The sequence below is a fragment of the Dendrobium catenatum genome, unplaced genomic scaffold, assembly GCF_001605985.2.
Source record: "Dendrobium catenatum unplaced genomic scaffold, ASM160598v2 fragScaff_scaffold_789, whole genome shotgun sequence".
Lineage (NCBI taxonomy): Eukaryota > Viridiplantae > Streptophyta > Magnoliopsida > Asparagales > Orchidaceae > Dendrobium > Dendrobium catenatum.
In genome coordinates, this window is record NW_021319251.1 from 188,547 (window position 1) to 201,497 (window position 12,951).

General features: G+C 38.1%; 1 long non-coding RNA gene across 1 annotated transcript in view; it reads right to left on the reverse strand.

Moving 5' to 3' along the window:
* Window positions 1–4,505: 4,505 nt before the first annotated feature.
* LOC110099211 overlaps window positions 4,506–12,951 on the reverse strand; it is a 29,740-nt gene continuing 21,294 nt past the window's right edge. The window contains exons 2-4 of the long non-coding RNA XR_002303419.2: window positions 5,182–5,399; window positions 4,933–5,056; window positions 4,506–4,713 (exon numbers count right to left, since the gene is read on the reverse strand). This is a non-coding gene — a long non-coding RNA (uncharacterized LOC110099211). The remainder of the gene's footprint in view (window positions 4,714–4,932; window positions 5,057–5,181; window positions 5,400–12,951) is intronic.

Genomic DNA, 12,951 nt, shown 5'->3' on the forward strand with positions numbered 1-12,951 from the left:
GTTGACCAATTATCTGGACGAATTGATTACACCTGATCGTCCAGGATGATCTCATGATCGTATTGTACGATCTAGATATTTCTTTATAAATGGTTGGTTTTCGATTTCTCCACACCATTCCAATGCTTTCTTCTTCCCTCTTGAACTCATACTCTTGTAATGGCATGTAGGAAAAGGTCTAGAGCACTTATACGAAGCTCTTCCAAGCGTCCTATTGATCCTCGATTCACTAAGGCATCTGATGAAGCGGCCTACAATAGCTATAAAATTAGTGGTATCAACCCTTCCAATCTTTTCAATTAAAATACTCTGAAATTTTAGGTGATAGACCTATTTGCTCACACAACTCTTGGATTTATTCTTACCCTTTCCTTTCCTTTTAACTCCAAAATTCTATTTGAATTCTTTGCAAGCCTTTACCTTAATGTTGATTTTGACTGCTCTATAATTATATGTAAATAGAAGGCCTTTAGAGATAACCTACCAAGATTTCCATAAATTTCTTCACTAGTCCACCATTGGAGATAAAATCCATATATTAGCTTTTGATCCTAATTTTAATTAGACCCCTACTAACAACATTCTTAGCTAAACCATGTTTACTATCATGAATCCATAGTCAACACCTTAGTTAAAGATGCCCGAACCATCCAACACATTCTTCGCAACACAATTATTCCTAAAGCCAGGGATCATATTCACATTACTCCTATTCTTTCACTCACCACTTACTACATTATGACTAACCTTGATTTTAATGCAATTGATCTTATCATTTGCTACATTAAACATTTAACCTACGTTAGGGATCCTTGCCACAAAAGAAATCCCAATCTAGCTTTAGGACATCTCATTGCCTTTGTCTTTGAGACAAAATATAATCTTAAATTCCTTACTTCGCCTGATCACCTCCATGTATTATATTCCAATAGCTCCTTTCACATCCTTCACAGTACTCATCATCACCCTGTACATGAAGAGCATATGGCTAAAGAGGAAGGACCCCTACACTTATCTTTATCTTCCAGTAGCATTAGATTGATTAGCTGGTTCAGAGGTTTGATTTGTCGGAGGCTAAATTTAAAGACTACGTAGCTGATCAGCAACAATAGCAGCATGCAAATGATCTAGCTCATTTTGAAAACTACGTAATACAACAATAATAGCTTGACTTGTATATGACCTAGATTGTAGAGTAATTTTCCTCCTTCACCGCCTCTTTCAACCACTACCACCACCTCCACTAAATCAGGATTTTTCCTTTTCCTAGTTTGCTCAGTGCTTTTATTTTTGTATTGGTCTTTACTTCTATACTTTGTGATGTAGTTACTTTGTTTGATTTAGTGTTTCTCTTTTTCCTTCTTTTTGTGATGTTGAAAGGGGGAGTAGTGCGTTATTTACTTCTTATGTTTTAGTAAAATTAGTTTGTTTTCTGCTTACTTATTTTATGTTTTTTTTACTTATGTCTGATATTTTTCTTTAAAATAATAGTAAATAACAAAAAATATAAAAACATTTTTTTAACTCCTCTTACTTTTAGAATTTCATCTTATAAGGGCGAGTTTCAGAGAATGTCAAAGGGCTTTAAAAATTTTTAACAACAATATTTTTCATCATAGAAAAGGGGAAGATTTTATAAATCTGGGCCAAAGTATAATAATTTTGATGATAATAAAAATTATTGTTTCTTTACTACTACTACTATTGTATATACATTTTGTTTGCTTTGCTCACTTACCTTTCATATCCACAAGTTTACTTGTAATGCAAATCAGCTCAAAATCGGGTAGACTAGGGTTAGGTGTTTTTATAATTTCAATTTCAATGTACTTTTTACCTTTTTTTTGAGTCAAGTCATATATCTTATGGATCCCAAGCTAAGTAATCTTACACACATACACTCAAGGGGGTGAGTTAGGAGAAAAATAATTTTCTAAACTAATCATACAGTACGATTTCAATCATACTGGAAGATCCGTTAAATAAAAAATTCTAATTTGGACACCCTTTGTTAAGTATAATTGCTTAACTAATCATACTTGATGATTCAGATCGTACAAAATGATTAATTATAAACATGAAAAATAGCCTTTTAATTATACTTTTTAATTTTCAAAATTTATTCTTATCGTACATGACAATATACATCATACTGGATGATTTAGGATAATTATCTAAATTGATCATGTGATTAGGAGACTAATTATGATTATTGCTCGATCATATCGTATAGGATGATCTAAGATGATCATATTGGATGATATTTGATATTTCATGGGTTGATCCCCCATCGTCCAAAATGAAAACCATAATTTTCTTCTAATAATACAAGCATTTCTAGACATCCTGAGGGATGTATAGGACGATATATAAATCGTCACCCATCGTCCCATCACGTATTGGATTATTAATGCATTATCTTGAACTAATTGTCCTGGACGATTGTAAAATCATATAGGATGCTCTATACAAATACTTGAATAGATCGTTCATGGCAATACTGATCGTACTGACAGAAAGGACTTTTTTGTACTAATCGTACAAGACGTTCTCAAGATCATACTGGACGATCTTTGATCACAAATTAAAAATTAGAGCTTCTTTTAGAGGCTTTCTATTTAATATTTCATATTATCTTTTGAGAGATCTTTTGTTGTTGCGTTGACCTGAAAGAGAGCTTAGAGAAGGAAGAGAGAAGATATTTGAGAGGGAGAGAGATCCTTGTGAGGGCGAGTTGTGAGAGATTCACAAAGGTTACTCCAAGCAAGATTTCAACCATCTTCTTCAAGCTTCTTCCTTATTTCCTTGGTGGCTCTGGGAAACTTTCATCAATATAATGTCCAAGGTTCTCTGCCTACCCCTAGAGGAAGTAAAAGGATTCCAATGTTCTCTTCCTACTCCAAGTAGGAGTAAAAAGATTTCAATATTATTTACCTACTCTAGGAGGGAGTAAAATGATTCAAGGTACTCTGCCTCATAGGATCAGTGGAAAGATTTTGTAAGAGCTTCTCCGCTTTGCTGTGGGGGAAAAAGGAGAGACACCACTTTTAGTGCAATACCTAAAAAGGAGGCTTCTAGGGAGTGGTCTTAGGTTAAGTTGACCTAACCACTATAATTATGGTGTGTTCTTTCTATTTACTTTATCGCATTTAATTTTAGTATTTTTTGTGATTTATTCTATGTTTGAAATATCTAATTTTAGTTATTCTGAAATTAGTTTTGCTTCTGCATTGTGGGATAAAATTATTAAATTTAAAAATATTCAAAAAGATTTTAAAAAGATTTTTTTTGTCTTAAGAAATTTTTAAAATAATAAATTCATCCCCTCTTGATTAGTCTTCAGCTAGTTCATAAGGATTTCACAACTCTTACAAACTTTTAAGGAGGTAACATCTCATTCAAGGCAATATAGGAACAAGAAGAACCATGTATAGAAATATGTGAAATAGTTGAAGAAATAAAATCAAGTAAATTATCCAACAAAGATCAATTGCCATTATTAATAATTTTTTTTATAGAAACAGAATGCCAAGAAGAGCAAATGTTAATATCTAAATCATATAAAGCCATACCTGCACACCAAGGGTCCAAATTGAAAGAAAGAATAATGTTAGAATTAATATTAAAAGAAATATTATCCTTAATTTTCCCTACAATAGAGCATAAATATTTCCAATAAATAGAAGTCTTCTGAGAAGGAGGCTTCCATAAAGAAGTGTATTTATGCTTAACTCAGCCAGATAGAAGACAATGCTGATTTAAAATCCTCCAAATTAAAGAACAACTATATGTATAATATAAGGCATTAAGACTGGAAGACCACGACCAACAAAACACTTAGGCTTCCTTCCAAGTAATAATATTAATCTTCTTTATCATTAACATCACTATGAAAAAGGAAATTGGAGCAAACATTTCTTATGAATTTGAGGCAATATTATGGAAGGACGAGATTTTTAATCCAATAAGAAATAAGATTGCTAATAGTACATTTTAGAAATTGAAGCCTACCCGTAAAAGATAGTGTCTTAGCCTTCCAACTAGCAAGTGAATCAATGATTTTATTCAGCAAAGGTTGAAAATCAGAAGCATTTTAATAGAATAGGAATGCCAAAATATTTTATATTACTCTGAAGCATTAGAAAAACTTAACTATCATGCATATATTTACCACTAAAAGTGCTTCGCAACGTAGGGCTTTAAGAAATAGAGACGATTAATCTCTATCGAAACCAGAGGTTAGCTCATCTAAAATAAATAAATAAAGTCCTATAATGATTTCAAGCCCAACAGTAACTCGCTTTCTTTGCCCACTAGATATTTTATGCTACTTAATAGTATTGACTAAGGATTTAGCTATTATAAGCAATCCTAGGGACTCGATAATTCTTTCAACAATAAGAACTTTGTCAACCTTTGACAAGTTTGTTGAAAGTCTGAGACATGATTAGAGGAAAAGTTTAATTAATCAATAAGTTTATTCTTGAAAACGACTTATAGGAATTGCTAAACAGAGGTAAAAATGTAAATATCGGAATGAGTTGTGAATGTTGTTTAGGAAACACTTCTAAAAAATTAAATAATTAAGTATAAACAAAATAAATATATAGATCCGAAGACACTTTAATCTAGTTCAAACATAGAGCATGAACTAAAATAAATACAAGAATCATGGAAGAAATGTCTGATTCAGCTGGAATAAATTCTTTGTTCCTGTAATCAAAAGAAATAGCATTATAAAATATCAAATCATTTCATTATCTAATGTAACCCAAAATAACTTCATAATTGATCATAAACTATTTTAACATTGATATGTGGATTATTTGATAAAACATCAGAAATGTTCAAATTATGAAATTCCAAAATAAAAAATTATATGTGAAATTTAAAAAAATATCTTTAATGAAATAGCTTCCTATTATTAAGTACCTCTTTGGGGATGATTTTGCTAAGAAGGTCGATTCTCATAAAAAGTCTGCATAAAACTTTTCATCTTAAGACATTTGATTCCTTTGCCAATATATTTCTTTGATCAAAGTTCAACAATATCAAACTGTAATAGTAAGAAAAAATCCATTAGAAGTTAAAACAAACTCGGCTCTGTTGACTCCTGAGTTCAAAAAAGAATAGAAGATTTGCTAGGATTTACTGAGAGTGCAAGACAAAAAATATTGTTACCTTCGCCGCAAGCTCCCGCTGTCACCTTCATGATGAGCTCCTACCGTGACTTCCAATATGACAAGGAAAACATCATAGAAGAAGGCGAAGAAGTTTGAAACTCTTCATGCAAAGCACGCAAAGTCATGGCCATCTTCTGTCATGATTTTCGATCAGATAGGAACAAAGTCCTAGAAGAAGGCGAAGCTTCTTTAGTGACTCTTTCAAAACTCTTCTTCCTGCAAAGCATGGGAACGAAGAGACTAATAAAAGATGCGAAGAGACACATATCAAAAGGTGGAGGTTTTATTCTAATTTTAAAATATGAATAGTTAAGATTATCTAAGAGAAGAATGACAAGCTACATTTTAATATTAGTGTAGTATAGATATATGAATGATCTTTGCTTGAAAATAAATATGAATGGTTATAATACAAAAGATATGATATGAATGATTATTTACTAATGGCTTGACATTAAAGGAATATATATTAAGTAGTTTGGCTAATCAATCAAATGATAAGATGTTTTTACTAACTATTCGGCCCTCTATTTCTAAAACTATTTCACTCCATATTTCTACAACTATTTGGCTCCTTAATAATAATGTTATGAATAATACTACGATGATAAGAAGTGGTTACTAACTATTCAGCTTTCTATTTCTGAAACTATTTGACTCCCTATCTCTAAAACTATTGGGCTCCATACTTAATATTAATGTTACGAATAATTATATGATGAGAATTTATTAATTTGAATTTCTTAACAAGTGGACATGAATAAAATTATATTAATATTGATACGTCCTCAAAATTTATCTTGATCGGGAACGAATCTTGATGCAAAATCAAGTTGGAAACGTCCAAAATAAAAATTAGGACCATCCAAACTCCGATTTCAGCCAACTTATAGTCAAACTGAACGTCTCGGAAATACGAACCCAACGACACCAAATTCGACTCAATCCGAGCCCAAATGGGTCCAAATCAAGGACCCAAAGCGTTGTTGGAACGTTCAAACCACAACTTGCGTTACCAAACGGTTTCCAAACATGTTGTGCTTATAGTCGAATCGAGCTTCTCGATGAGACGAACCCAACGAGCCCAAGATCGCTGAATTCCAACATCCTTAAGACATTCAAATGCCCATCAAACGGTCCACAATCAAGGGATTCAATATCGACCGTCCATCCAAGTACTCCCCATTTATCCTTGATCTCTCACCATTTTACTGGCCATGCCACTCCATAAATCTATAAATAGACCCCTCATTTCTCTTGAAAGGGGGACCATAGCAAGAAGAGTAGAAGGAAGAAGAGAAGGAATAAGCTCCTCCTCGACCACCGCCGTTGCTTTGCTGGACCACCACTTAAAGCCCTCACCTCTACCGGACCACTGCCTGACGCCATTGCCCCGCCGGACTATCACTTGAGGCCCTGACCTCCGCCGCACCACTGCCTGACGTCGTTGCTCCGTCAGACCACCAGTTGAGGCCCTCACCTCCGCCAGACAACCGCCGGACGTCGTTGCTCTGCCGGACCACCACTTGAGGCCTTCACCTCCACCGGACCACCGCTTGACGCCATTGCTCCGCCGGACCACCACTTGAATCCCTTACCTCTGCCGGACCACCGCTTGATGTCGTTGCTCTGCTGGACTACTACTTGAGGCCCTCACCTCCGCCGGACCACCACCTAACGTTGTGGCTCCTCCAGAAAACCACTTGAGGCCCTCACCTCCGACGGACCACTACCTGATGTTGTTGCTCTACCGGACCACAACCTGAGGCTCGAACTTTTATTAGGCCACCATATGATGCCTCGAGTTCTTCCAGAGTACCGCCCTACACCAATGGTCTTTCTAACCCCGTTCTACTGCCAACTATGGTCTTTCGGACCCCTGTCTCTTGCCGACTACTATCATTCTGACTTACGTCACCTACTATGATCCTTCCGATCTACATCGCCAGACAATGGTGTTTCTTACCCCTATTTCCTACCAACTACAATCCTTCTAACCTTCATCGCCTATTATGGTCCTTCCGACCTACATCGCTAGACAACAGTCTTTCTGATCAGCTCTCCTGCCACCTATGGTCTTTTAAACCCCTATCTCCTGCCGAATATGATCTTGCCTACTATAGTCCTTCCGACCTCCATCACCAGACAATGGTCTTTTCAACTTTATCCTATCAATTATGGTCGTGCCGATTAAACAAACACGTCTATGTTGATTATTGTAACTCCCACCATGTAATGAGCTCTATATGACATACATTTGTAACATCAAAATAAGACCTTCTCCCTAAGAAGAGCCTCATTTGTAATCGACTGCAAATACTAGTGGATTCATTCAAATTGGGTCAGGCCATGTGGTTTTTCCCCTTTTTTAGGGGTTTCCACATAAAACTCTAGTTTCTATTATGAACATTACTCTATATCTCTTATCTGCTTGTGTGCTAGATCTTCATACAATACTAAGACGTTAAACTATATATTTCTTTATCATCGTGAATACTTGAGGACACAACAATTTTGCACCGTCTGTGGGAACGTGTTCCCCAAATGGGAGGCAATTTTTGCTCCAACCTCAAAAGGTCATTCATGTCAACTTCCTGACTTTAGCTATTGATGCATCAATTTCATGGGAATTAGGCTCGGACTGGGGGACAACATTGACTCCAATTATGATCAAGAAGATCCCTCCAATGCTTTCGACATTATGAAGATATTTCAAGAAAATCCCAGCAAATGTAAGGATACTTCCAATCAATTTTAAACTGTATATAGTCCCTACATGGACTTCTAATCCTTAGGCAGGGTCTTAATCTCGACCCCAAAAAAGGCAATAACGGTCTAAAGATAAACCATTCTTCACATTTGATTTGACATACACATAGCATTCACCCCTCCCAATCAAGGCAATATAATTTTCAGGGGGATTTTATTCGACCTTTTCCACACAGGTTAACGTCATCAAGCAAAGGCTCTAGCATATAACCTCAGATAGATCTTACATCCTTGGTGGATTCTTTCGACCTCTTCCATACATGTTAACGTCATCGAGCAAAGGCTCTGGCATACAACCTCGAATAGGTCTCACATTCTTGGCGGATTCTCTTGACCTCTTCCATACATCTTAACGTTATCGAGCAAAGGCTTTGGCATATAATCTCGGATATGTCTCACATTTTTGGTAGACTCTCTCAACCTCTTCCATACTAGTTAACGTCATTGAGTAAAGGCTCTAGTATATAACCTCGGATAGGTCTCACATCATTGGTGGATTCTCTCGACCTCTTCCATATATGTTAACATCATCGAGCAAAGGATCTAACATATAATCTCGAATAGGTCTTACATCCTTGGTGGATTCTATCACCTCTTCCACACAGGTTAACGTAATTGAGCAATGGCTCTAGCATATAATCTCAGATAGGTCTTATATCATTGGTGAATTCTCTCGACCTCTTCCATACATGTTAACATCATTGAGCAAAAGCTCATGCATACAACCTCTGATAGGTCTCATATTCTTGGTGTATACTCTCAACCTCTTCCGTACAGGTTAAAGACATCGAGCAAAGGCTGTGACATACAACCTCGGATAGGTCTTACATCATTGGTGGATTCTCTTGACCTCTTCCATACAGGTTAACGTCGTCGAGCAAAGACTCTGGCATACAACCTCAAATAGGTCTGACATCATTGGTCGATTCTATCGACCTCTTCCATATAGGTTAACGTCATCGAGTAAAGGCTCTAACATACAACCTTGGATAGGTCTTACATCCTTGGTTGATTCTCACAACCTCTTCCAAATAGGTTAACATCGTTAGGTTATTATCAGACTTCAGCCTGACACTGAGCTTCTTCCCATTGCTAGACTACTACCTATTTTGAAACTTTCATCTGAATTCTACACGACACTGAGCTTCCTCCTGTCACTGAATTTCTACCTGTAGTGGGACTTTCATCAAACTTCTACCTGAAGTCGAGCTTCCTCCCATCATTGGACTTCTGCCAATCAAGGGACTCTTATCAGACTTTTATTGGACTTCTACCGATGCCGAACTTCCTCCCGTCATTATTCTTCTGCACTGAAGGACTTTTATCAGAATTCTACCCAATGCTGACCTTCTTACCGTCACTATACTTCTACCTGATGTTGGACTTCTGCCTAACGTAGGACTACTACCCATCGTCAGACTTTTGCCCGTCATTGAACTTTCATCGGGTTTTTGCCCATTATTAGACTTAACCCGACGCCAGAATTCTACCTGTCGTCGGACTACTACCCTTCGTCATACTTTTGCCCGTCGATGGACTTTCGTCAGTCTTCTACCCAATGCTTTAATTTTACTCGACGTCAAACTTCTGTATGTCATTAGACTACTACCGATTTCGTACGTCTACCCGCCACCGGACTCTTATGGGTCTCCTACCCAACCCCATTCTTCTACCCGACGTCGAATTTCTGCCTGCCATAGAACTACTACCAGTCGTCGAACTTCTACCCATTGTTGAACTTTCATTGGGTTTCTGCCCATTATCAGACTTCAACCTGATGCCGGACTTCTACCTGTCATCGAACTACCCGTCGTCATACTTCTGCACGTCGATGGACTTTTGCTGGTCTTCTACCCAATGCTTTACTTTTACATGATGTCGAACTTCTTCCTGCTGTCAGACTACTACCCATCATCGTACCTCTACCCGCCATCAAACTCTCGTCATTCTCCTACCTGACGCCATACTTCTACCTGATGTCGGACTTCTGCCTGCCATCAACTACTACCCGTCGTCAGACTTCTTCCCGTCAATGACTTTCAACGGTCTTCTACCCGATGTCGTGCTATACCTGATGTCAAACTCCTGCCTGTCGACGGACATTCAGCAGGCTTCTACCTGAAAATAAATTTACCTGTCACCGTACTTCACCCCGACGTCAAAATTCTACTAGATATTGAATTTATGCACATCGTCAGACTTCTACCCGACATTGAATTTTTAACCGTCACCAAACTTCTATCTATTATCAGATTGTCATCAATCTTCTACCCAACATTATACTTTTACCCGACATCTGACTTCTGCCTGTCATCAGAATCTCATCAGATTTCTACTCGACGTTGAATTCCTACCTATCATCGAACTAACATCGCTCTTCTACCTGATGTCTTACTTATACCTAACTCCAATATTTCACTCGTTGTCGGACTTCTACCCGTCAACGGACTTTCGACGCACTTCTACCCAATGCCAGAATACTGCCCCTCGCCAGACATTCATCGGGCATCTCACCAAATCAAAATTTCCACTTGTCACTGAAATTCTTACTGACATTGGACTTTCGTCCAAACTCCTACCGAATAACATCAGACCTCCGAAGGATTTGTTGCAAATCTATTTTCATGACTCATGTTTTGATGATTGACAAACACTGTTGATTCTCTTGGACTGCTTGTTGCTTCTAACTTTTCAGGAATCAAAGATCGAACGAACAAACGAAGTCAGTTCAAGATTGCGTAGGTTTAGGGTTGACTCAGTCTGTACTTTATTTTTTCTCTTCTTTAGTCTATTTGTAATGGTCAAAGAGACTGATGCTAAGTAACCCTACACACACACACTTGAGAGAATTAGAATTTCTATTTTTACTCATATCGGTCAGGACAATATTTACATCATCCTGGATGATCAGGCTTAAAATAGAAAGTCTAAATATGGATTCTTAATTAAGGCAGCCGACATTAACATATCGGACTGGACGATACATGTATCGGCCAGAAAGATAAGCTCAAAATAGAAAGAAGTTGCCGCCATAGACAATTATGGTATACTGTATTTTTAAATTATCGGCCAGGACGATCATTGATCGTCCTGGACGATATTCACAAATTATGCCTTAATTAATCAGGAAATCAAGAGAATAATTAAGGATGATTGATACGATCATATCGTCCTGGACGATCGCAGGATCGGCCAGGACGATCTATTCAAAAACCTTAGTTACTTCAGGATGATAAATATCGGCCTGGAAGATCGTGAGATCGGCCTGGAGAATACACCTAATCGGCCCGGACGATCTGCTTTTTCAATGGTCGTTTAGATTGTCTCCTCGGGACGATCGCCTGTGTCTAATCGTCCTGGCCGATATCTGATCAGCCCGGACGATCTGACTTCCTTTTTGACCAATCGGCCTGTACTCAATTATTGAGCCATATCGGCCTGGACGATTCTGCGATCGGCCTAGACGAAATGGTCGTTTCTTTAAATTCTGGCCGATCCAGCCATTTTTGTTTCACCTCATCCCTTCTCCTCTTGTGTCTCCTTGCTAATCCCTTGCTATGGCCGGTGGGAAACGAGTTTGACAGGCTTCTGGGAGTTCTTCGAGGGCCACTCTGGACCCTCGATTCAGGGAGGCAGATGATCAGGCTGCCTACCATCGATACAAAGAGTGTGGGATAATTGTCTCCAGAATCATCAATCATCTCCATATCTCATACCCGGTAATGGATCTTTTTGCTCACACCTCCCTTTGTTTCATTTTGTCTCTTACTTTTCCATTTAATACCGAGTTTCTTCAAGAATTATTTGCAAACTTTTGCATTAACCCTACCTTCACAGCCTTGACCTCCTATGTGAATCGACGCCCTATCGAAATCATATATAAGGACTGTGTTGAACTATTATAGCTATCCACCATTGGGGATAAGCTGCACTTAATCGCTTCAGATCCTGACCTTGACTGGTCCACGGTGAATCACTTCCTTCGACAGACCAATGCACCTTTTTATATTGGAGAGACTAGGTCTTTAGTCAAAGATGCTAGGATAATCCAACATGTCCTTCGCATCTCCATAATTCCAAAAGCCGGGGACCGGGTCCACATCACCCCTCTACTTTCCCTCACTACTTTTTACATCATGGCTCGTAGATAATTTAATACTGCGGACTTAATTTTTCGATACATTAATCACTTAACCACAATGCGTGATCCAGGTCATAAGAGGAAACCCAATCTTGCCTTAGGACACATCATAGCCTATGTCCTTGAAACCAAATACCAACTTCAGTATCTTATTCCTCCTAACCTCCCAACTCTCTTCTACTCAAACAGTTCCTTCAGTACCCTTCACATTACTCGTCTCCACCCTGGGGATGAGGAACCTCGAGGGGCTGGGGAGGAGGAGGCTCCTGCTCTCGCTCCCATTCCTGATCCTATTCCTCTACACCAGCAATCACCGGTTGATCAGTTGATAGAGAGGTTTGATCGATGGGAGACCCGCTTTGATGCTTACGTTGCTGCACAATGATAGAAATACTCTGAGGATATTACCCGCTACGAGCAGCACCGCACAGAGGATTTAGCCCGATTTGACAGCTACATCACCCACCAGCAGCAGCAGCATGACCAGGACATCGCCTGGTTCAATGCTCAGTTTACTACGCTTGCCAGCTACTTTCAGCAGCCACCTCCATCTGATGATCAAAATCCCTCGTTTTTCTAGTCTGTGTTTTATGTTCTCTGTTTTCTATTTTATATAGTTTGTTTTAGTTTCTATTGTGTTGTTTTTTTTTTTTTTCTTTTTGTGTGTCTAGGACCCTCTTTTTATGATGACAAAAGGGGGAGTAGGATGTGGTAGGAAAAACGGTATGTGCTTGTAACTTACAATTTCTAGTGAACTATTTTTTTTTCTTCTCTGAGTTTTTACTACTTGTGTTTGCCATCATCAAAAAGGGGGAGATTATTGCAAATCTATTTTCATGACTCATGTTTTAATGATTG